This window comes from Rhinoderma darwinii, chromosome 2, assembly GCF_050947455.1.
Source record: "Rhinoderma darwinii isolate aRhiDar2 chromosome 2, aRhiDar2.hap1, whole genome shotgun sequence".
NCBI classification, from domain to species: Eukaryota; Metazoa; Chordata; class Amphibia; order Anura; family Rhinodermatidae; genus Rhinoderma; species Rhinoderma darwinii.
The window spans coordinates 246874964-246901749 of NC_134688.1; the positions used below are offsets into that span (position 1 = coordinate 246874964).

The following is a 26786-nucleotide window of genomic DNA, read 5'->3' on the forward strand; positions in this document are numbered from 1 at the left end:
TCATCTCTTCACAGCACGATAACTGGGTACAGCTTCTACCATGGGCCGAATTTTCTTACAACAACCACACAAGTGAGTCCACCACTTCCTCTCCGTTTCACATCGTCTACAGTCAACATCCCAGAGTCCCTCTTCCTGTGTTGACTTCATCCCAGGTTCCCGCTGCTGACTCTGCATATGGGGACTTCCTGCAAATCTGGCAACAGACCCGGTCCTCTATTTTGCTGGCAGTAGATCGCATGAAGCGAAAGGCAGATACTAAGAGAAGAGAGCCGCCTCAGTATCTTCCGGGTACTAAAGTCTGGCTGTCCTCTCGGAACATTCGCTTGAAGATGCCCTCATACAAGTTCGCTCCCAGGTTCCTTGGACCATTCGAGGTCCTGCAGCAGATCAACCCTGTCGCCTACAAGCTTCGGCTGCCTCCTACCCTCAGGATTCCCAACTCCTTCCACGTCTCCCTCCTGAAGCCTGTGATCCTAAACCGCTATTCCAAGACTCCCAGCCCTGCGGTTGCTCCCAGCGGCTCCTCGGACATCTTTGAGGTAAAAGAGATCTTGGACACCAAGAGAGTGAGAGGAAAGACCTTGTATTTGGTGGATTGGAGGGGGTTGGTCCCGAAGAGAGGTCCTGGGAGCCAGAGGAGAACCTCAATGCCCCTACTCTTCTAAAGAAGTTTCTCTCTCGCTCCGGTCCCAAGAAGAGGGGGCGTAAGAGGGGGGATACTGTAATGTCCGTGGCTGCGGGCTGTCAGCTCCAGCCTCCCGCTGACAGCCGCAGCCACGAGTCGGCAAGCTTGCATCCACTCACCTCCGCCGGAGCCCGCAGGGTGCGCGCGCACGCTCGTCCCCGCTCTTAAAGGGGCAGCGCGCGCACCGGACATCTTGAACGACCTTTGACCCGTGAGTACCCTGGGCTATAAGAGGGGTCCAGCCCCCTAGTTCGATGCCTGAGCGTTGTTAATTTCCCCAGTCTGTCTTGCAAATGGTCCCTTAGTGTTTCCCGTTCCTGTTGTTACCCGTACCTTGTTACCCGTTCCTGTTTCCCGTGCTTTGCCCTAGTATCTAGTCGTGCCACGTCCTGTGTCATCTGCCACGTCCAGAGGAATCTGCCACGTCCTGTGTTATCTGCCACGTCCGGAGGAATCCGCTACTTCCTGTGTCATCTGCCACGTCCGGAGGAATCTGCCACTTCCTGTGTCATCTGCCACGTCTGGAGGAATCCGCCACGTCCTGTGTCATCTGCCACGTCCGGAGGAATCCGCCACGTCCAGAGGAATCCACCACGTCCTGTGTTATCTGCCACATCCGGAGGAATCCGCCACGTCTGGCGCAACTTGCGGCTCCTGTGTCATCCGCCACGTTTGGCGCCATCTGCTGCACCCATCTCATCTGTGCCAGAGCTGCGGCCACCATCTGGACTATTCAGGTACCGTTGTGCGGGACATTGTATTTCTGGGGTGTCCTGTTGTTTGGCCAGCTGCCTCCCCGCTGCGGCGGTACGGCCTAGTGGGTCCACTAACCCGCTTCGTGACATCAACTACGTACTGAACAGTATATTCATACTTCTTCTTACATTACACTGTTTCAATGTGAAATATTGTTTACGATTTATCTCTATATAACATATTATCTGTTGGAATAAGAGCATATTAACTGTTTTTGGTAAATTTTTAGAAGCTGCATTATGCTTTAGAGCTTGGCAGATGACAATTCAGAAAAACTAGGGCAGACTGACTAAAATGCTACACAAGTAATCTTCTTATATTTTTCCGCTGTATTATGTTGTCGGCCAGCACACAAAAGGTTGATTGAAGGATAAATAGACAATATTAGTGGCTTTATTTATGAAAGCATTTTGATGTACTCTGCCATGTTCAAGTGTATATTTCTGAGAGCGCAACCATTCAAAACAATATATTTAAAGAGGCTCTGTCACCAGATTTTGCAGCCCCTATCTGCTATTGCAGCAGATCGGCGCTGCAATGTAGATTACAGTAACGTTTTTATTTTTAAAAAACGAGCATTTTTGGCCAAGTTATGACCATTTTCGTATTTATGCAAATGAGGCTTGCAAAAGTACAACTGGGCGTGTTGAAAAGTAAAAGTACAACTGGGCGTGTATTATGTGCGTACATCGGGGCGTATTTACAACTTTTACTAGCTGGGCGTTCTGATGAGAAGTATCATCCACTTCTCTTCAGAACGCCCAGCTTCTGGCAGTGCAGATCTGTGACGTCACTCACAGGTCCTGCATCGTGTCGGCACCAGAGGCTACAGATGATTCTGCAGCAGCATCGGCGTTTGCAGGTAAGTCGATGTAGCTACTTACCTGCAAATGCTGATGCTGCTGCAGAATCAACTGTAGCCTCTGGTGCCGACACGATGCAGGACCTGTGAGTGACGTCACAGATCTGCACTGCCAGAAGCTGGGCGTTCTGAAGAGAAGTGGATGATACTTCTCGTCAGAAAGCCCAGCTAGTAAAAGTTGTAAACACGCCCCGATGTACGCACATAATACACGCCCAGTTGTACTTTTACTTTTCAACACGCCCAGTTGTACTTTTACTTTTCAACACGCCCAGTTGTACTTTTGCAAGCCTCATTTGCATAAATACGAAAATGGTCATAACTTGGCCAAAAATGCTCGTTTTTTAAAAATAAAAACGTTACTGTAATCTACATTGCAGCGCCTATCTGCTGCAATAGCAGATAGGGGCTGCAAAATCTGGTGACAGAGCCTCTTTAAGAATGTAAACTCTTATGATCTGGGCAATAGCTGGATAAATCTCGTAGCTATGAAACCTGTGCTTTAAGGAAGTGCTTCTCAAACTCGGTGACCATAAACTGCACGAGCCTTAACATGGCTGCACCAATCCCTGGTTCAGCAACATAACTGACTTTGTTTGTGCTTATTTTAATTTTATACTGTGTTCAGGAAAAAAAATAAAAGGTAAATGGATTAATATTTTTTATTTTGACATGGACTTAGACCAGTGTAGAGGCTAAGTTGTCCCCTTGGTAACAGTGTGGATTATAGGGTGGGAAAATAGGGCAACATCCATGGTCCACTACCTCAGTGCCTGTGGTTAACCAAATAACTGAAAACATTGAAAACTATTGCCTAAGGTCTAATTACCATTAGACTTTATTGATGAAATGTCCTTTGTGTACAACGATTACAACAAGGACAATGAGTAAATGAAAAGTGGACATGTACATGTTCTATATGGATGGATGGCGGGCCCACAGAATCATCACCTCTGGTGGGCCTATGGAACCTCTGTTTGACGCTGCACCAGCTTGTTAGGGGCAGTGGACCACCATCTGGGAACACATTTTTTTGTTCTACACTATGATTTAGTGTAAAAGGTCAGATATATATATATATATATATATATATATATATATATATATATATACATAAACTGTTCAGCCTAGGGTTTCACGATGCATCGAAATATCAATACTATTTCGATGCTGTGTACCCTTACAGCTTAGTATTGTAACAAATGAATGTAGTCAGGACAGTGCCGCAGCTGTGTATTACAGCCATTGCCCCACTCCTGACAACAAGTGTGCGTGTGCGGTCAGCATGATGTGATGTGGCCGGCGCTACACTAATGAGCTCCGGCACTCAAGTCCGAGAACATCGCACGCTCTACAAAACCCCTGTGACATGATCAAGGCATATACCATATATGGGCAGACAGCCCAGGGTCCATTAAAGGACCCCGGGGCTGATTTACCACATTTCCTGTTAGGTCATACTTAGGTATGTCCTATCAGCTGCCTGTATACTATCAGTACACAGGCAAATGTACTGGCATATAAAATATATATGCCAGTACATGAAAGTTTTAAAAAATAAAAAGTTAAATAAAACAATGTAAGAAAAAACTATTTTTTTTAAATATTCACATATTTGGTATCGTCATGACCGTAATAACCTGTACAACAAATTTATAGCGTCATTTATGATGTGAATGCTGGAAAAAAATAAATAACAACTGCATTCTTTCACTTATTAACCCCTTCAGGACTATGCCATTTTTTGATTTTTGTTTTTCACTCCCCGAATTCCAAGAGCCATAACTTTTTTATTTTTCCATCAATAGAGTGGTGTAAAGGATTATTTTTTGCGGAAGGAGTTGTAATTTATTTTGGTACCATTTATCGTTCCATATAATGTACTTGGAAACTGAAAAAAAATTCTTTGAGGGCTGAAGTTGGTGAAAACTGTGATTCCTCAATTGTTTTTTGGGATTCGTTTTTACGGCTTTCACCGTGCGGTAAAAGTGACAACTTATCTTCTGTGACTCAATACAATTATGGTGATACCAAATTTATGTTGTTTTTTTCTATTTTACTACTTTTATTGCTAAAAGCCTTTTTGCTAAAAAAAAATAAATTTGTGTCTCCACATTCTGAGAGCGATAACTTTTATACCGATTGAGCGGTGTGAGAACTTACTTTTTGCGGGATGACTTGTAGTTTTTATCGGTACCATTTTTTGGTACGTAGAACTTTTTGATCACTTTTTATTACATTTTTTTTAGAGCTAAGTTGACCAAAAGAAACAGCCATTTTGGCGTTTTTACATCTTTATTTTTTACGGCGTTCACCGTGCGCGTTAAATAATGCAATATTATAATAGTTCAGACTTTTACGGACGCAGTGATACCAATTTTGTTAACTTGTTTTATTTTTTACATTACTTCAGGGAAAAATGGGAAAAGGGGGGTTTTTTGAACTTTTCATATTTTTTATTTTTTTTCCACTACTAAAAACTTTTTTTCACACACTTTATTAGCCCCCCTAGACACTTTATTAGCCCCCCTAGGTGACTTGAACCAGCGATCGTTAGAATATCATCATATTTACAGGCTTCTGTTAAGCCACAGGCAGGGCTTAGCAGAGACAGAGTGAAGGCAGACCTGGGGGCTTTCATTAGGCCCCTGGGCTGCCATGACAACCATCGTCACCTCCCGATCTCGTTGCAGGGGGATGCGATGAGCTGTTGGAGGGGGCCGCCCCCTCTTTTCAATGCCTCAGATGCCTCGGTCCCGATTGACCGCAGCATTTAAGGGTTTAAAGCACGATCGCTGCTCCTGGCTGTTCATCCCGGGTGTCCGCTGTAAAATACAGCCGACACCCGCAGCATCTGGAGCGCGCTAAGCGCTTGAGCGCGCTCCAAATAACATCCCCCGCACCCAGATGTATTAGCACTTCTGGGTGCACGAAGGGGTTAATGTGAGGCACCAGGTGTTATGAATTTAGTACCAAGTGCCTCACATTAATAGTAATTAACCTAATCATGTACCTCACGCTGTCACATTAACCCAATGTTGTCCATTATGACTATGGCAAACACCTCGTGCCTCACATCAGATAATGAAAGAACTTTTATTTTTATTGTTGGCAAAGTATCGCTTTGTTATTGAAAATCAAAATACTACACAAAGTATCACTATGGAAGTCCAAATTCTGGTTTCGTGACAACCCTAGTTCAGCCATAACTTTAACCCCTTGGAGACGCAGCCAATTTTCATTGTTTCATTTTTGGTTTTTCATCGTTGCATTCAAAGAGCCATAACTTTATTATTCTTTCTTCTACATAAGAATAAGCGCAATTGTACCATTTTAATCTACCATATAATGTACTAAGAAACTTTTACTGATTATTTTGTGGGGTGAAATTGTTCACTGTGCATGTTAACATGTTAACCTTATTTTGCGGGTTAATGCGATTTCGGCAATACCAAATTAATATAGCTTTTTCTATCTCTTACTACTTTTACAAAGTTAAAACACTTTGTAAAACAAAAAAAAGTATTAATTTACTATGCAAGTGTCACGTTGCGGGTTTGTGGACCCACTAGGCCGTACCGCTGTAGCAGGGAAGCATCTAGCCAAACAGGGAACCCCAACAATACAATGTCCCGCACAAGGGTACCTGGATAGTCCAGACAGTGGCCGCAGCTCTGGCACTGATGGAGATGGGTGCAGCAAGTAACACCAAACGTGGCGGATGACACTGGTGCCGCAGGTTGCGCCAGACGTGGTGAATTTCTCTGGACGTGGCAGATGACACAGGACGTGACATGACTCCGACACTAGTAGGCACAGGAACAAGAACAGCACGGGATACGTGAATAGGTAACAACTGGAACAGGAAACACTAACGGACCATTTGCAAAACAGACTTGGGATAACTAACAACGCTCAGGCAAGTATCAGAAGGGCTGGGGCCTTCATATAGACCAGGAAATCATGGGCAGTTGATGATGATGATTTCCTCTTGTGCGCACGCTGGCCGTTTAAGGCCGGGCAAGAGCGTTAGCGCGCACCCTACGGGACACAAGAGACCGGAGCGGAAGTGAGCGCTGGCGTCTCATAGGAAGGAGATGGGAACCAGCACTCACGGATCCATGGCTGCGGGCGTCGGGAGGTGAGTAAACCCAACGGCCCGTGCCATGGACGCTACAGCAAGTAGACCATCTCAAGTTGGCTGTCCAGGAGAAACAACGCAGAAGCACTTCGGGACTCTGTCTGTATTGCGGCCTCAGAGGCCATTTTGTGCATCTGTCCCAAAAAGCCAAAAAACTCCAGCGCCTAGGATTGGGAGAGACAACCCTAGATGGACAAGAACTAAATAGTAAACTCTCTCCAAAATTGTCCATTCCTGTGACCATAGTTTCCAGTGAGAAGACGCACTGGGTCTCTGCCTACGTGGACTCCAGGTCTACGGCAAACTTTATCCAACAGAGCCTAGTGGATCAGCTCCAGTTGCCGACGGTTCCCTTGGAGACACCCCTGGCTGTTGCCCCAGTGAATGGACTTCCTTTGCCCGATCCTATTGTGTCTGAGACCATGCCACTGAACCTCCAAGTTGGAACTCTTCACACTGAGCAAATTGTATTCCTCATCTTGCCCAAAGCTGTCAATCCTGTGTTGCTGGGTTTGCCTTGGCTCCGGCTTCATGCCCCAGTCGTGGACTGAAATTCCGGAGAAGTTGTCCAATGGGGCTCCAAATGTCTCCACCGCTGCCTGTTACAGATCCTTTCTGTCCTGCCTTCTATGTCTCAGTCGTTAACGGGATTACCCTCTCATTATGCGCAGTTTGCAGACGTCTTCAGCAAGAAGGAGGCTGAGATGCTTCCCCCACATCGGGCGTATGACTGTCCGATTGAACTGGTTCCTAATGCTTCACCTCCCCGTGAACGGGTATACCCCCTCTCCTTGCCAGAGACTCAGTTCATGTCGGCCTATATTAAGGAGAATCTGGAGAGGGTTTCATACAAAAATCCTCCTCCCCGGCCGGGGTCGGTTTCTTCTTTGTAAAGAAAAAGGATGGATCTCTTCGATTCTGCATTGACTTCCATGGTCTCAACCAGATCAAGGTAAAAAATAAATACCCTTTGCCACTGATCTCTAAATTATTTGATCGTATACGAGGAGCCAGGATCTTCTCTAAACTAGACTTGTGTGGGGCCTACAACTTGATCCGAATCCGTCAAGGTGACGAGTGGAAGACGGCATTTAACACTCGACAGGGGCACTATGAATACCTGGTGATGCGCTTCGGCCTGTGTAATGCTCCCGCGGTCTTCCAAGAATTTGTGAATGATATGTTCCAAGATATCCTCTATGTCTGTGTGGTTGTCTATCTCGATGACATTTTGATCTTCTCCCCGGATCCAACAACACATTGGAGGCATGTCCTTCAGGTTCTGTTGCGACTAAGAGAGAATTGCCTGTATGCCAAGTTGGAGAAGTGCATTTTTGGAAAAAAAGATCCTGAGAATGGCCACGTCCTCAGGGTCTGCGGTCCATACAGTGTTTTCTGGGATTCGCTAACTTCTACCGGCAGTTTATCCCAAATGTATCATCACTGACAGCTTCCAACTCTACCCTTGCCAAGAAAGATATGAATGCCAAAGTGTGGACTCCAGAGGCAGAATCAGCATTTAATAGCTTCAAGAATGCCTTCATTTCAGCATCGATCCTCCATCATCCTGATGTGTCTCGACAGTTCTCGTTGGAGGTGTACGCTTCCTCTGTTGGTGCAGGTGCATTTCTGTTCCAGAGAAGCTTTAAAGGAAAGACTGTAGTGTGTGGCTATTATCTAGACTTTTCTTTCCCGCAGAGCGCAATTACTCTATTGGGGATCGGGAGTTACTGGCCATCAAGTTGGCACTAGAGATATCTGCTAGAGGGCGCTGCTCACCCCATCCTGATATACACCGACCACGAGAACCTTACCTGTCTCTAGTCGGCTCAACGGCTAAACCCCCGTCAAGCCAGGTGGTTGCTGTTCTTCACCCGTTTTAAGTTTGTGCTCCACTACTGTCCCGCTGACAAAAATGTAAGGGCCGATGCCCTGTCCAGGTCGTTTGAAACCGAGGAGACTGTGGAGAGCCCTCAAAGTATCATAGACCGATCCTGCATTGTTTCTGCTAATCTCCTGCAAGTTAGAGACATTCCTCCAACTTTTGTTCGGTTGGCAGACAGGAGAATAATTCTTCGCTGGGGACACAGCTCCAAACTGGCGGGGCATGCGGGTGTTCGTAAGACCCGAGATCCATTTCTGGTGGCCCAGGCTGCCCAAAGATATTGTGGCTTTGTCTCTTCTTGCACTGTCTGTGCATCTAAAAAGGTTGCTCACTCAAAGCATGCCGGTCTATTTCAACCTCTGCCTGTAATAACGGGGTAGGGAGACAGACAGGTGAGCCCTAATCTACCCGCCACTCAGTCCCTGCCTACTTACAACGACCCGTCCTAGGCGACGGGGTACAACTGGGCGACGGACCCTACACTCAGTAAGTGCAAGACAGACAAACAGACAAGGGTACACAGAAGCTAGGGAAACGGGGCACCTGCCCACGGAGACACCGTGAGCAACAAGAGTAGTGAACGAGCCGAGTCAAACCTGGAGTGAACGAGGTACAAAACGCTGAGCAGGAGAGTGGTCAGAAAGCCAAGGTCTATAACAAGCAGAGGATGAGTAGTACAAGCAGTAGCAGCAAAGCCAGGAAACAAGCAGAGCAGAATCACAAGCAAAGGAGGAACAGGAAAGGCAGGTATAAATAGACAGTGGGCGGGAGCTAGCTCCGTCTGGCCAGGCTGTGATAGGCTCTCCCACTCCTAAGCCTGCCATCCTGAGTGGTGGAAGATGGAGTCAGTCTCACAGACATAGGAGCAGGTGCAGACTGATTGCCCACGGGCGTCGACACAGAAGCTGTGTCTGGCAAATCCTTTACACTGCCTGTGCCCAATGCTCCCTGGCAACATATTGCAATGGACTTTGTCACTGATCTTCCTCTCTCAACAGGATGCAATACTGTCTGGGTGGTGGTGGACCAGTACTCGAAGATGGCACACTTTATCCCGCTAACCGGCCTACCCTGTGTTCCTCGACTGGCAAATCTCTTCATCCAGCACATCTTCTGCTTGCCTCGTGTCTGATCGTGGGGTTCAGTTCACCTCAAGATTCTGGAGAGCCCTCTGTAGACTCCCGGATGTGAAATTGGACTTTTCCTCAGCCTACCATCCCCAGTCCAATGGGCAAGTCGAGAGGATTAATAAATCATGGAGAATTATCTTCGTAATTTCATGTCCATGCAGCATGATGACTGGGTACAGCTTTTTCCATGGGCCGAGTTCTCATATAACGACCACGCAAGTAAGTCCGCTGCTTCCACACCGTTCTTCATTGTCTACGGCCAACATCCATGAATCCCTCTTCCTGTTTTGGCTACATCCTAAGTACCCACAGCTGACTCTGCATTTGGGGACTTTCTACAAATCTGGCAGCAGACCCGGTCCTCTATTTTGCTGGCAGTCGATTGCATGAAGTGAAAAGCGGATACAAGAAGAAGAGAGCTGCCTCAGTTTCTTCCGGGTACCAAAGTCTGACTGTCCTCAAGAAATATTTGCCTGAAGTTTCCTTCGTACAAATTTGCTCCCAGGTTCCCTGGTCCTTTTGAGATCCTGCAACAGATTAACCCTGTCTCCTATAAGCTTTGGCTGCCTCCTACCCTCAAAATCCCCAACTCCTTTCATGTGTCCCTCCTGAAACCTGTGGTGCTGAACCGCTACAGTAAGACTCCTAGTCCTGCAGTTGCTCCCAGCGGTTCTTCCGATGTGTTCGAAGTAAATGAGATCCTGGACTGCAAGAAAGTAGAAGGAAGGACTTTTTATTTAGTGGACTGGAGAGGGTTTGGTCCTGAGGAGAGGTCCTGGGAGCCGAATGAGAACCTTAACGCTTCTACCCTCATTAAGATAATCCTCTCTCGCACTGGTCCCAAGAAGAGGGGGCGTAAGAGGGGGGGATACTGTAGCGTCCGCGGGGTCCTACTCACCCCCCGACAGCCGCTACCGCAGACTCTCTCTACTGCAGGCCGGCATCTTCTTCCTAGGAAACGCCAGCTCTCACGTCAGCTTCGCTCTGCAGTGCCCTCTAGGGTTGCGCGCGCTCATGCCCGGCATTAAAGGGACAGTGCGCACATGAAAAATTGTACTAATTAGCCCTAATCACTTTGGACTATAAAAGGGGCTCTGCCCTTTCACTCCTTGCCTGAGCGTTGTCTGTATTCCTATGTTAGTCTTGCAAATGGTCCCTTAGATGTATCCTGTTCCCAGTGTGCCCATGCCCGGCTACCTGTATCATGTATTCCATGCTGTATTTGTTCCTGTGCCCTCTCTAGTGTTGGAGTCGTGTTGTGCCATCTGCTATGCCTACTGCCATACGCCATGTCTGGTGTCATCTGCCACGCCTGGAACCTCCTGCCACGTTTTGCATCATTGCCATCAAAGTACCATGTGTGCCTAAGCCTCTGCTACTGTCTGGACTATTACAGGTACACTTGTGCTTGGACTTTGTATAGACTTGGTACACTATATTGTTTGGCCAGCTGCTACTCCACTACGGCGGTGCGGCCTAGTGGGTCCACATACCCACAAATCGTGACAATAGGAAAGCGTGGCCACCACTGCTGGACCGCGAGGTGGCCGTATACATTGGTGATGGAACGAAACAAAGAAGGATACTGGTTTCCCAAAAACACTTGCCCTATTTGTTTATACTCTACCCCATGAAACATTGAGGATCATGGTTTGACCTGAGTATAGAAAAGAGTGTTTAAAGGGGTTGTCCATTTTATGAAAATTGATGACCTATACACCGGATAGGTCATCAGTATATGATCGGTGCGTGTCCGACATCCGGACCCTGCACCGATCCGCACCTCCGGCTCGTCCGTGCACCGGATGGTTGAAATGGTATGCAGTAGTTGGAGCCGGAAGCACTTGAATAGGAGCAGAGCTGCAATACCGCCGAACAGCTGCTACTTTTTGACAGGAGCCATCTGCTTCCGGCAACATCGTGCGGCGCCAGGAGGCAGCCGGAGTGCCGGATCGGTCCGGGGTCTGGGTGTCGGACACGCATCGATCATATACCAACGACCTATCCGGTGGATAGGTCATCAGTTTTCAGAAAGTGGACAACCCCTTTAAGATAATTGTGCCATGGTATAATTTATTTTTATTAATCCCTGACTAAAATGACCTTGTTGACTTCACTCCATGAAATCTTTTCATGTGTGGGCAGCTTCATCTAGATAACAGGCAGCTTCTCTGCAGACATGACAGCTACAATACTCTTATTTCGTGTCTATTTCTCGCTCAGTGGTTCCCAGGAGAGAACTGATACTGATTTTGAAATATGTTTTACGGCAAGAAACAGGTGCAGGTAACAAGGAGGAAAACATTCGACTGACATATTGATTATATTGAATCCTGAATGCATATTTGTTATACACATTTTAATATTGTCCGTACATATGTAAATTGTTAAAGCTTTGCTCAGGATATATGATATTCGCCAGTGTCTATTATCACTATTATGATATTGGAATGACCATAAGTCACCATAAGCCATTTGAATCTGTAAATTATAAAAACATGGCGAACAGGCATTTGCAAGGTCACCATTATCAGATTTTTGGTTTTACAACGACCAACATATTTTATTAGGGTATGTTCACACGCAGTGTTTTCTGACGTTTTTTGTGCCGTAAACGTCCCGAAAAACGACTGAAAAATCGGAAGCAGAACACCTCCAACATCTGCCCATTGATTTCAATGGGAAAAACGGCGTTCTGTTCCGACGGGACGTTTTTTTTCGTGGCCGTTTTTCAAAACGGCTGCGTAAAAAAACGGCCGCTAAAAAGAAGTGCCTGTCACTTCTTCAGCCGTTATTGGAGTCGTTTTTCCATAGACTCTATAGAAAAACAGCTCCAAAAACGGCCGTAAAAAACGCTGCCAAAATCGCGGGTGGCTTAAAAAACATCTGAAAATCAGGAGCTGTTTTCTCTTGAATACAGCTCCGTATTTTCAGACATTTTTGAGTTTGTGTGTGCACATACGCTTACTCTTGAGACAATTTTAAGGGTGCAATTGACTTTTTAGATATTTGCAACCAATGACTGCTTCATGGTATAGCCCCATAAGAGAGATTTGTTTCAGAAATTTCTGCTACTGAAAAATCTGTCCCATACATGGAACTGTTTCTGCAGCATGCGCATGGATTTTTGCAATCCCCATTAAGATGAATGTGACAGTCAGAAATTCCTCCAATAAATCTGCCGTGTGTAAATAAATCTTGACTATATCTTACCTAGACATTAATGTAAGTTTGATTTAAATTGTGAGTCTGGTTCAGGGGTACTCAGACTAAACTGTTAAAGAAGTGCGTGATCTGCAATTGGCAAATACACTCTTAACTGCAAGATCTAAAATGTGAGTCTGAAGGTAGAGCAGGAAAGCCACACAAAAATCGAATCTTGCAGACCATCAACCGACTAGACTATTTTATAATAGAAGAAGCGCTGTGCGCGCGAAACAGGCTGTAACCCAAAGCTCTCTGCATTGTCCTCCCTCGAAAGCTTCCTTGTGCCACAATAATGAAGAATTTTATACTATTTGGGTGACGCTTTTTCAATTTCTCCCTCCGTTCAAACTGATGATTTACATTTTTGCTGAGCACCACCAAATAAATGGATATGGAACCCTTGTTATTACAATCTGTTGATGTGAATGGACAGTTCTCCTTGCAGTAGTGCCAACTCCGTCTCCCCTCTAGACTATTTTATAACAATATAAAATAGTTTGTCAATGCGATTCAAGGTCAACTGCATAGAATTAGATTTTCCTGTGGTTGTCCTCTAGTTTGGAATCATTTCAGCTTGCAGCAGAAGCAGTTGTTCTGCTAGAGAGATGTATTAGAAAACAGCAGATATTGCAGTTCCCGTAAAGGGTCACTACCATTGAAACTTTTTTTTTTACGCTTGAACTTCTTATTTATAGAATGATCTCTTTCTATTATAAATTATTAGAAAATTCTGACTCGGTAACTTCTATTTTTTACTCTGTATCCTCTGTTGCTAACTGGCATTCTCCTAGTAAACAAATCCTCTGTTAGCCGTCTCTATGTAAAAGCTGTATACAGACTAGCTATCAGGGTATACAGATGTCTTGCTCTCCTCCCGAGCATGCGCGCTCCCGTGCTTTCCCGAAGTACTGACTTCTTGTGCTTCGGAAATGTCTGCCATTACTCTGTAGCCTTCTGACATCATATTTAAAGGCGGGCTACTCACGCTCACCCTTCACTTGCTGTCATTGCAGTCCTCACTCCCGATCTGGTGCAAAAAATGCTGGGTGCTAAAGGAGCACAACGTACTGGCAGAAAACTGAGAGAGTTCCCACCCCTCAGACATTCAGCTACAAGCCTTTTTCAAGCTCCAAACTGCGTTTGCATATAAGTAAAAAAGTTGTGAAGAACAGGAAAATAGGTAGTACAACTGGGCAGAATGCATTGCGCCAGAATAATAAGAACATGGGTGTCCTTTTTATTTTTTGGGTGGAAATGATAGGTACACTTTTATATATTAGTCTATGACTTGCCAAACCGTAGTCACATTTTAACATCACCCAAAAAATATCCCACAAACACCAATTACAACGTCTTTAAACTTTTTTTGTTTCCAGCCCATAAAAAGGCAGCAATTTTCCTACATTTCATGTCCGTATGCCATCAGTGTGTGTTGCATATTGGCGCATCAGTGTGCTTTGCGTGTGGCATGTGTTTTTCACGTCCATGCAAGCACTTCTTTCTTTGCATTTCTTTGTACTGATGCGTGAAACACTGACAGCACACAAATGTCGTCCATATGCTCTCCGTGGTTTTCACGCACCCATAGACTTCAATGGGTGACCAGGTGCGCAAAAATCGCACCAATATAGGACATGCAGCGAGTTTCACACAACAGACTCTCGCTGCGGGAAAACTCAAAGCATGTGTGAATAGCCCAATTGAAATGAATGGGTCCGTGTGTTGTGAGTTATTTCAATGCATACCACACGGACGAGGAACACGCTCGTCAGAATGAACGCTAAGAGAATTTTATTACATTTATAACCCAATTTATGAATTATGACTGCATTTATGTAAAAAGTTATCCAATACACATATCACCGGTATGAAATAGTAAGGCTGTGTTTATACGGTGAGGATTTGCACTAGGTAAATCCTCTGTCGATATTCAGGATAACTCTTGGCTGAAATCTGCAGCTCAAACTCAGATTTCTGCCGCAGTTTGGCCTGCGGATCAATAGAGATAATTAACGGCTTTCCAGCGTGGAATCTGCATCACTAGAGAGCATGCAGTGAATTATAAATTCTGCGACACGATCATTTTTTTGCAAGTCATAAAATAACCAATTAAAATGCATTGCTGGTGGAATTGTTGCGGACTCTGTCCAGATTTAGGCACGGATCCCAACAGAATCTACAACGTGTACCCATTAACTGTCCACTAAACGTAATAAATGGTTGTACCTTCATTGTCAGTAACTGCAATTAAAGGATTGCTACTTTCATATCAGTATGTAATAAGTCTTTTCAATTTAAACTTTATCGAGCCGTAAGCTTGATTCACACTTTGTTTGGAAATTACATATGGCGTCACATTTCAAATGGTCCCGCCGAACGTATTCTCCAATGTAAGACACTGTATGTCTAAACTGTATACCGCACGGTATAGTTTTTTTTTTTTATACAGTTGTATTAAAAAACATTGCCAATTACCTTTTTTAACACAGTTGAGGTTGCGGGATCTTGACATATCCAGCCATAAGTTTGATTATTACTGTCTATGAATGCTTTAGCGTGTACGTCAGTTTTTGGTGTTTGATTGAAATTGCTACTGGTAAGGGCGTGCAACCAATTATGTTTAATGTGGCAGCTACTTTTTTCGATTCTTGATATGGTTGTTCTATAACTTTTGTTGCTTAAACACATAGAGTAGTATTAAAAAAATCTGTTTTGTGTTTCCTCAGGTTCCCCTTTGTTTTACATGACATTTTTCAGATCAGAAACCATTCAGCATGGCATATATGCAATAACCGGATTTCCACAGCACTCTATTCTATATAAGAAACGCAATTTAGCTTCATTGAGGTATGATGGTACAGATGTTTAGTTACTGCCGTCTGTAGAGTTTGCGTATCAAAATTCACTTTGTGTAATAGAACAGACAAGAGTGTTTTCTAAAAACTCAGCAAATCTAGGGCAGTGTATTTAAGCGCAATTCCTGCTCAACGCTGAACATTGAACTGTCACATGGCATATCCCAGTTATGTAACTAATTCTTAGAGTCTAATCTAGTGAGAAGAGAAGCTCCTTCCTGCTTTTATGTACTATTTAACTTCAAGTGTGCCAAACCGCTTTGCAAAATCAATAATTTTGTAAATATATACATTTATGTTCCTGATGTTGTTTTTTTTTTTTTTTATGTTTTCACTGCAGGGGTGTCCTGTATTTTCAATGCTGCCTATGATTTTACAGCTCATTAAAAAAACAAATTGTCCATCTCCGCAGGGTTTCCATGTTACTGAGAAGGTAGGCGCTGGTCTTGCCTTGCTGCAATAGAGGAAGGTGGGCTCTGGTTAGTAGGGACAAGAACAAAATGTTAGATCGGAAGTGTGGGCAGCAAGTGCCTGCTTAACCCCCTCCCGACAGTTGTCTTAAGTATACGTCATGGAAAGCTAGTGCTTCCTGCAATTTGTCGTATCCTTAGACAAATTGATGACACAGGCCCAGAATGCCTTGATGGGTGCAGTTTCCAAAATTGGGTCACTTCTCAGGGGTTTCTTTTATTATTTCACATCAGAACATCTGCAATTGGGAACCAATACTTTGTAAGACGACAAATTAGGCTTCAATTTCGCATGGTACTATTTTACTCCTGAGCCCTGTCGAATGTCCAGGCAAGAGATTAGGGCCACGTGTAGGGTGTTTTTAAAATTGGGAAACACTGCATAATAATCAGAGAGCTGTCTTTTCATGGTGACACAGGCTGGGCACCACATATTGGCATATCTATGGAAAAAATCCCATTTTCACTCTGCAACATTGAGTGCACACTAATTTTTGAAAAACTCCTGTAGGGCCAAAATGCTCACTACACCCCTAGATAAATTCCTCAAGGTGTGTAGTCTCCCAAATGGAGTCCGTTTTGGGGAGGTTCCACTGTTTTGGTGCCACAGGTGCCAAAGAAACCGATCCAGCAAAATCTGCACTCCAAAAGCCAAATGGCACTCCTCTTCTAAGCCCAAACAGCAGTTTATGACCACATATGGGTTATTTCCATACTCTGGAGAATTTGCTTTACAAATGTTGGGGTTCTTTTTTTCCTTTATTTGTTGAGAAAATTTTGAGCTAAAGCTACATCTTATTGAAAAAAAAAGATGTTTTTTAATTTTCACTGCTCAATTCTAATAAAAACTATGAAACACCTGTGGGTCAAATGCTCACTACACCCCTAGATGAATTCCTCTAGGGATGTAGTTTCCTAAACTGAATCAATTTTGGGGAGTTTCCGCTGTACTGTTAGGGGCTTTTCAAATTTGACATTGTGCCGAGAAACCAATCCAGCAAAATCTGTACTCCAAAAGCCAAATGGCGCTGCTTCCCTTCTGAGCCCTGCCCTGTGCCCAAACAGCAGTTTATGACCACATATGGGGTATTTCGTACTCCGGAGAAGTAGCTTTACAAATACTGGGGGGCTTTTTCTTCTGTATTCCTTGTGGAAATTGTTGTTTTTTTAGCTAAAACGTCATCTTATTGGAAAAAATTTAAATTTTTCACGTCCAAATTCTAATAAAATCTATGATAAACAAAATGCTCACTACACCCCTAGATGAATTCCTTGTGGGGTGTAGCTTCAAAAATTGGATCTATTTGGGGATTTCAACTGTTTTGGCATCACAAGGCCTCTTCAAACCGGACATGGTGCCTAAAATATAATCTAATAAAAAGAAGGCCCCAAAATCCTCTAGGTGCTCCTTTGCTTCTGAGGCCTGTGCTTCAGTCCATTAGCACTCTAGAGCCACATGTGGGATATTTCTAAAAACTGCAGAATCTGGGCAATAAATATTGAGTTGCATTTCTCTGGTAAAACCTTCTGTGTTGCAGAAAAAAAATTGATTAAATATGAATTTCTACAAAAAAATATGTGCTTGAGGCCTAACTTATTACTTTTTTTTGTAGGTTCCAGCCAGATACAACACAGCAATAGCAGCCTAGCATTACAAGGGTAGGAAGGGCCACGGTTTTTGACCCTTCCCAGCCTAATAATACTAGCCTGCGGCCGCCCCAGTGGCCGGCCATCACAACAGATGGTCGGGTACTGGATCGTACACGGCTCTTCCCGATACCCGTGGAGGCGGTGGGTAACGGGGTAATAATGGGGGTTAGTGCGAGCCTTTTTACTGGCTCACACTAAGCTCCGCCTTAGTAATGGACGTCGTCAAACAGACAACTGTCATTACTAAGGCGCTAATAAAGTATTAAAAAAACACAGTGACATAAGAAAATATTTTTATTTAAATAAAAACTCCCCCACAAAACCCTCGCTAACCATTTTATAAAAAAACAAACAAAAAAAACATTGATCGTCGCAGTAGTCCACTGAATCTATGATGCAGTCCAATAGGTCCAGCGGAACATGCAAAACAAAAACAAAAAAGTGGTGCCTGCCGCTGATTCTTCAAAACAGCTGATAAGCGGCTTTGAAGAATCAGCGGCGCCCGTGCATACTCTGCTGCACAAAAATAGGACAAAGCTCTGCTACACACACACACACACACACACACACACACAACCCTGCTGCACACTCACAGCTCTGCTGCACACGCACACACACACACACACACACACAGCTCTGCTTCACACACACACACACACACACACACACACACACAGCTCTGCTACTGTCACACACACACACCCCTTACCTGAAGTGCGGCCGGTCTTCAAAATGGCGCCAGATTTCCCCCTACAACCAGATTCTATTCTGGGTCGCCCTGAGCTGCGCATGCGCTGTACAGAGCGAGACGGCAGAGGCACAGGATGTAAGGAACGGGTCCTGTTCGTTATGTCCTATGCCCTGTAGCTGCCGTATTTCATCTGTGTATGTGTCAAGAATTGACACATACACATATGACAGAAAACATGGCAGCCCCAGTAAAGTAAGAAAGTGTTAATAAAAACAAAACATTGTGTGTGAAAAAATAAGTAAAGTAAATGGAATATTTTATAAAATAAAAACACATAAATTATTTAAAAAAATTAATTCATGACACATTTCCTTTAAATTTGTAAATTTCACCTACATTGCTTTAATTCTTATGAAACGCCTAAAGGGTTAAAGAGGCTCTGTCACCTGTTTATTAATTCCCTATCTTCTAACTAATCTAATAGGCGCTTTGCTGCTAATAACTACAGTGTGATTTGTTTTTAAAAAATATTTATTATTTGCAAAGTTATGAGCATTTTTCTAAATATGGTAATTTGGCTCTAATAGACAAATAGGAGGTGACTCTTTCTTTTTTCACTCTGGGCGGTGTAATGTTTTCTGTATGATGTTGTCCAGTCAGCATACAGCTTCTCCCCCTTCCCTAACCAGCAACACGTGATCATATAGTGTACAGCTTCCATTCCCGTTTCAACTGGTATTCATATCTCCGGTTGTGTCACAGCTAGAATTATGATCCTGGTGCCATATGAAAGATTATAATCTCCTCTTTCATATGCCACCAGAACTGTGGTCGCTGTTCTAGGTGGTCCACAGCCGGAGATATGACTATTTTAATTGATCCCTCTTCCCTCCAGCCTCAGTCTCTCACACTGTGTAAAGCAGCTTCATGCTGATAGGACCATGTTAAAGCCTGTGAGGTGACTCCACCTCAGGAGAATCACTGGTATTACCTCCCAGTTGTCAAATATAGGCTCATTTGCATATTTAGAAATAAGCTCATAACTTTTAAAATAATAAACTCTTTGGGACACAATTTTCACTAGCATTATCAGTGTGACAGCGCCTATTAGATTAGCTAGGAGATAGGGCATTACTAAACTAGTGACAGATCCTCTTTAAGAAAATGTCTAAATGCTGTTTTGAACATTATGTGGGAGTGTTTAAAATGGGGTGATTTATGGGTTTTGTATTGTATGGGCCCCTCAAAACCACTTCACAACTGAACTGGTCTCTGTAAAAATAGCCTTTTGAATTTTTATTTTTTTAAAATGTGAGAAATTTCGGCTAAAGTTCTAAGCCTTGTAACGTCCTAGAAAAATAAAAGGATGTTTAAAGAACGATGCCAATCTAAAGTAGACATATGGGGGATGTTAATTAGCAACTATTTTGTGTGGTATTACTATCTGTTTTACAAGCAGATACATTTAAATTGATAAAATTGCTAATTTTTGCAGTTTTTCGCAAAATGTTGTTGTTTTTCACAATTAAATAGTAAATGTATCGACCAAATTTTACCAGTAACATAAAGTCCAATTTATCCCAACAAAACAATCTCAGAATCGCTTGGATAGGTAAAAGCATTCCGAAGTTATTACCACATAAAGTGACACATGTCAGATTTTAAGAATAAGGCTCTTGTCAGGAAGGTCAAAAGTGGCTGCAGCGGGAAAGGGTTAAAAATAAATAGGTGGTCTTACCTCACCTACCTCGGTAGTCATAGAAAATTATATAATATTTACTTGAGAACAAGAGCCATAAAGAAAGATACTATGACTTTGTTTTTTTTAATCAGATTATTTTTCTAGTTGGTTATTTCTACACTTCTGGTGGTGACCTGGAGCAGGTCTTGTAAAGTTACACATGATATTGCAGCTTTGTGCTGGAAACAGGTGCTAGATTATTAGACTTTCTCAATCACAATTAAAACTAATAAATATCTTGGCACAAATTTACCAAATAATTCCTAAATAAACCAGTAAAATGTCTCACTTGTATTACTTCAGATGATCATTATAATTACTCGGATTACAAATTATATGAGAACCAAACACCCACATCTGTAGATGACTCAGTTTTTATACTCATGTGGAATATTAGCCTATTGTAATGACGGGGTAGGGAGACGGACAGGTGAGCCCTAATCTACCCGCCACTCAGTCCCTGCCTACTTGCACAGTCCGTCCTAGGCGACGGCGTACAACTGTGCGACGGTCCCAACGCTCACTATGTGCACGACAAACAAAACAAGAAAAGGGAACACAGAAGCAAGGGAAGAGGGGCAGTTGCCCACGGAAACACCGTGAGCAACAGAGTAGTGAACGAGCCGAGTCAAACCAGGAGAGTACGCGGTAGCAAAAGCAGAACAGGAGAATAGTCAGTCAAGCCAGGGTCAATATGAAGCAGAGGTCAATGGTAATAGCAGGAACAGCAGAGCCAGGAAACACAAGAATCACAGGCAAAGGACAAGCAGCAAATGAAGGTATAAATAGACCAAGGGTGGGAGCTAGAACCGTCTGGCCAGGCTGTGATAGGTTCTCCCACTCCTCAGCCTACCAGCCTGAGTGGTAGCAGATCGAGTCACTCTATCAGACCTAGGAACAGATGCAGACTGATTAACCATTGGCGTCGACACAGAAGCTGTGTCTGGCAGATCCTTTACACCTATACTATACTTCAGGGGTGGGGAACGTCCGGCCCGCAAGATCATTTGGTCCGGCCCGACCTCACTCAGACCGCATCATTTGCTACTTGGCTCCATCTGCTCTACTCACTCACATTTAGGAGCAGAAGAAGGGCGACAGAGCCAAGTATGGCGGCGGCAGTTTGAATGCGTTCGGTGCGTGCCGGCCCAAGAGTGGACCAGTCCGGTCACCTGACCTCAGTCAGTGACACGAGGTCAGATGACTCAGGTCAGGTGACCGGACTTGTCTGGGATCCGCACATATCTCTAGAACGGGGCCCCCTATACCCCGTTCTATCTCTTTGTGTTGTGACTGACTCGTGTGATTTCCGCTTATGAAGAAGAAAACAACGTAGCTCGCATGCTACGCTGCTTCCATAACTGCCATTCACTACTATGGGAGTTACGGAAATAGCTCAGCGAGCTACGCTGTTTTCTTCTTCGTGGTCGGAAATCAGCTGAAACACAGAGGTAGAACAGGGTTTAGTGGAAAACCCCTTTAAGTAACGCTGAACAACTATACTGGTTTCGCACTTCCACTTCCTGGTGACCTAGCTAATAGTTCCCTATTGTCCTATCCAGGAGAGTTCTGATTTAATAGAACTTCTGTGTGATCGAGGGGGCACCCAGGCGAAAATTGAAATGGCGCCCCCCCAGCCTGTTCTACATGACGAGCAGCCTCACAAAAATAAATACCACCCATCATCTCGCTGCAGATCATAGTGTCTACATTACTGACTAGAGGCAGAATAAACATATACATTAAGTGACTCACCGGTGAGTGTTCTTTTTCTCCATCCGGTCCAGACATCTATGATGACTTCTCCCGGCCACAGCCCATTACTGCAGTTTTCCGCTCAGCTGTCTTCAGCTTCTCACTTTTCAAACATTTCTGCACCTATAAACGAAGATACAATTCTTATTGTGCCACACAGTACGCCCCTTAATATAATAGCGCCATACACTGCACCTCTAATTATAATGGTACCATACACTTTGTCCCACACACACACACACACACACACACACACACATACACACACACACACACACAATGCCCCCTGTAGATAGTGCCCCCATAGAGCCCCCTGTAGATAGTGCCACACATAGAGCCCCCTGTAGGCAGTGCCTCACATAGAGCCCCTTGTAGACAGTGTCCCACATTGAGCCCCCTGTAGATACTACCCCACATAGGGCCCCTGTAGATAGTGCTCCACATATAGCCCCCACCCCCTGTAGATAGTGCTCCACATATAGCCCCCACCCCCTGTACATAGTGCTGCACATATAGTCCCCCACATACAACCCTACCCCTGTAGATAGTGCTGCACATATAGCCCCCACATACAGCCCTACCCGCTGTAGATAATGCTGCACATATAACCCCCACATACAGCCCTACCGCCCTATAGATAGTGCTGCACTCACACTTTTAGCAAAAAAACAACAACTTTACATAATCACCTAAACCCGTTTCGTGCAGTCTTCTTGCAATGCAGGTCTGCTGGGGCTGAGCAACGGGGCGCTGAGTGACAGGGCAATTTATTCTGCCCAGCCAATCAGCGCCTTTCAACATTGCGTCGTTGAAAGGCATGATTGGCAGGCTGCCTTGCCCAGTCATTCATCATGCCGCTTGCGTCGTCAAAAGGCGCTGAGTGGCAGGGCAAGTCATTCTGCCCAGCCAATCAGTGCCTTTCAATGTTGCGTCATTGAAAGGCGCTGATTGGCAGGCTGCCTTGCCCTGTCGTTCAACGACAGCAGCGGCGCAATGACGAAATCGCGCCGCTTACGTCAGTGAAAGATGGTGAATAACAGGACACGGAACATGTCCCGCCATTCAGTGCTTATGGATGTAATTGTATCTGAGTAGCTATAGATGCAGGTACAATTATAGTGCAGAAGGGGGAGGCGGTGGCTGGTTTCGGTGGTGTCGCCGCCCCTTCAGAGAGACAGCAGGGCGCCGCCTGAGGCAAGATGCTCATCTCGCCTCATAGACGCTGCGGCCCTGGGGGCACCACCACACATTAGATCTCCAAACATCACAGGCCTGGTGTTTTCCTCTTCGTTTTGCACCGGAAATCAGATTGATGGTGCAGATTAGTTAATAAGTATTAAAGCACTGCTAAATGCACATGTGTATAAATAAAAAATTGGTTTGTGTTCAGCTGAGGAAGCCCGCAGGCCAGTGGTGTAATAATTGTGTCATGTGGCGGGTTCCCTCAGGTGCCAGATGATGTACAGTTACCTCTATTAAGTTATTATTTTCTGTAGCAAATGGCAGATTTATATTATGAGCATCATCCATGTGTTTAACCTTCCCGTCTTAATTAGCATAGTGTTATTTCAGGAAGGCTAGCACGTTATCAATTTTACCTTCCTAAAATAGCTCCTTTTAATACCTCGCCTTCATTGCAAAAACAGTGTTCCAGATTGTAAATGAGTGTAACACCAAATGATTGAAAGTAGGTATTTACACATAATGTAATGGTTCTACTTTCCACATGAACATATTTTGAATAATTTTCTAATGAGCTCATTTACAGTTATTCATTTTATAGGAATATTTTGGTGTACACAACATTAATTTGAGATCATTATAATAGTCCTATTTTAGGAAATCTAGTTTATCCCTGCTTAGTGGAGTCTAATGAAGCCGGTATAAATCTCTCCCGATTCACAATCTGTCTCTTTTTTTATGTTTTGTAACCATGTCTTTTTTTTTTCTTCTACATTTTTCCTGCTGTCTGATTTTTCAAACCACTGTCTTCTCCTTCTGAATAAGATCCTCCTATCCACCGCCTATTCTATATTGTATTTAACAGGTTGGGGAATGAGATAGTTGGGGAAGTCACGGGAAAAATATGTAATCCGCAAAAATACGTAATTTATAAGACACGAGGAAAACTCTATCCCCTTGATATTAAGGAAAGAGCGAATTGAGAGGGATGGCCAGGAGAGAGTATCAAAGGCCTTCCTAATGTCCAGTAATATCCTTAATGCCATGGATCTTACACTGGTATAGCCAATAGGCAACCCATCTTGTAAGATCTAGAAGGGACAAGGTCGCCTTGGTCCTTCCTCAGCAGAATTCCAAAACCCTTATTGGGCTTAACGTCTATGCTAATAAGAGAAATACGCCAGTAGTCGGCCCAATCTAGAGAGTTTTTATCAGGTTTTGGGATCATAGAAATGGAGGCTAACTATGCAGATGGATTTAAGATGGTGTCATCCACAAGAAAAAAAAAGAGGTCAGATGTCGGGCTAATATGGCCCCACAGCCAACGTGGACAGGCGAGGTATAATGACAGCAGACAAAAGCAAGGTCCAAGTTAAGGCGTAGGTCAGGGCAGGCAGCAGACGTTTAGCAGTGCCAGAGGTCAGGGCAGGCGGCAGACTGTTATGGTTAACAGGCAAAAGGGCAGGGCAGGTGGCAGACAGGGATGATCAAGTTCAAGCAGGGTCAGTAACAATAAATTCAATAGTTATCACAGAAGAGCCGTACTAGTAAGCTAGATTAAAGATCCTAATTGCTCAAAGAGTAATGCGCGTGGGTTCCCGTCACAGCCATTTTTTCTTATTTTCGTTTTCAAATTATTTGTGGGGTGGAAAAACACAGTGACTCCTCAAACTTTTGAGGGATTCGTTTTTCCGGCTTTCACCGTACGGTAAAAATGGCATGTTAACTTTATTCTACCAGTCAATATGATTAAAGCGATACAAAATTGATATCGTTTTTTTGTGTTTTACTACTTTTACAAGGAAGAAACTAATTGTTAAAAATAAAATTTGTATTTTGTCTCCATATTCTGAGAACGAAATATTTTCTTTTTCTGTCGATTGAGCGGTATGAGGGTTTATGTTTGCGGGGCAAGCTGTAGTTTCTATTGGTACCATTTTGTGCTACCTGAGAAATTTTGATCACTTTTTTTTTTCTTCCTTTTTTCGTGGAATATGAAGGAACCAAAAAGAAGCGATTCTGGCGGTTTAATTTTTTACGATGTTCACCGTGCGGGTTGAATAATGTTATATTGTAATAGTTTGGACTTTTACGGATGCGGCAATACCAATTTTCTGGGTTTTTTTTATTTCATATTTTTTATTTTTTTCTACACTACTAAAAACTTTATAAAACTTTTTTTTACAGTTTTAGTCCCCCTGGAGGACTTGAACCAGCGATCGTCAGGTACAATACACTGCAATATTAATGTATTGCAGTATGTTGTCACTTTTATAGATGAAGAAAGGCAGTCCTGGGGGCCTTCATTTGGCCCTTAGGCTGCCATGACAACCATTGGCACCCCAAAATCGAGTCGCGGGAGGGGTAAGCTGTCGGGGTGCCCCCTCTTTCTAACATATTGGATGCTGCGATCGTGATTGATCGCAGCGTTTAAGGTGTTAAATGGGCAGGAACAGCACGATCCCTGTTCCTGGCCATTAGTCCTGGGTGTCAGCTGTAAAACAGCCCGCTCCATACATCTCTCCCACACCATGACGTGCTATTCTGTCGTGGTGCGGGAACAGGTTAAAGGCCAAATTTTAGATGAATGTTTTGTGGTTTTAAGCAACTTTCCAATTCACTTTTATTAAAAAATATTTTTGCTTTCTAAAATACAGCTTCTATGTATCCTTTATACCTAGAAGCTGTATCGTTCTAACTCAACCAATTCCGTCAGTTCAGCTGAACAGACGGCTCGGTTGACAGCGGGCCCTGCGTGTTTCTTACACACAGGATATACCTAATTTTGAGGAAATCTAAGTTTCTATCGCGGCGCCGGCCTTAAGCCAGCAGACTGGTGAGTACATGGTGGCGTTACTTAGACTTTAGCATGTACTGTCTATGACATGTAAAAACTAAAGGTGTCTGTTCCCAGCAAGATTGTTAATGTAGGCACAGGCAAGCCACTATTTTTGGAGAGAAAATCACAGCTAACGAAATATTTTTTGCATCTGTGTCACAGGCCACAGAGACATGTAAAAATGCTCTACAGTGTGTAAACCCTACCAATTGACTCTGTGTATCTCTGATTTCTAGACACTTTAAAGGATATGTACACCTTAGCCATTTTTATTTAAAAGAAAAAAAATGATTTCAATCAGTGTGTTTGGTGCAACTTTCTAAATACGTTTTATTAAAAATGATTCTTACTTTTTGAGATACAGCTGCTTTGTATCCTGTATAAAGAGCAGCTGTATCTTGCTCTTGAGACCTGAATCTGTCAGGTAAGTGGCACAATTTAACTAAAGGGTTATTGCAAATGTAAATATCTAAATTAAATCACAAAAAGGATGGGAAACACTTGGGGTAGGTATACTATTTGTTAAGAGCACGGGTTTTAAATATACAGTCAAGTCACATTATTATGACCCAGCTTATATCCAGAGTAACCGCCATGTACAGCACGGACAGCAGCTAGATAGGCTGGGAGTGATTCAATGTTATGGCCGTGGTCGCGGACCGCCTTTATTACTCAGCTGCCGATGGCCACGACCGCGGAACCACAAGCTTATGCCGGCATCTCCCTCCTCTGAGACGCCAGCATAGTGTACTGTCCTCGGCTGCTGCTAGGGTGCGTGCGCGGTCGCTCGCTCCCGGCCTTAAAGGGCCAGCGTGCGCTTGCAAAAAGCTCCCTATTCAATCCCTATTCTCCCTGCTTTATAAAAAGGACCCTGCCCTATTGCCGCTTGCCTGAGCGTTGTTGTTGTCTACCCATGTTCGTAAAGCAATTTGTC

The 26786-nt window shown here is 43.9% G+C and overlaps 1 protein-coding gene across 6 annotated transcripts in view; it reads left to right on the plus strand.

Annotated features, from left to right (window-relative positions):
- RASL10B (RAS like family 10 member B) overlaps positions 1–26786 on the plus strand; it is a 101137-nt gene that overhangs the window by 27349 nt on the left and 47002 nt on the right. For 3 of the 6 annotated variants that reach the window (XM_075853014.1, XM_075853019.1, XM_075853020.1), the window contains exon 2: positions 15396–15516. The exons of 2 other annotated variants lie outside the window; for them this stretch is intronic. The gene's annotated coding sequence lies outside the window, so the exon portion shown is untranslated. Of the gene's footprint in view, positions 1–15395; positions 15517–15864; positions 15958–26786 lie in introns of all 6 variants that reach the window. One more of the 6 variants, XM_075853017.1, reaches the window with a different exon arrangement.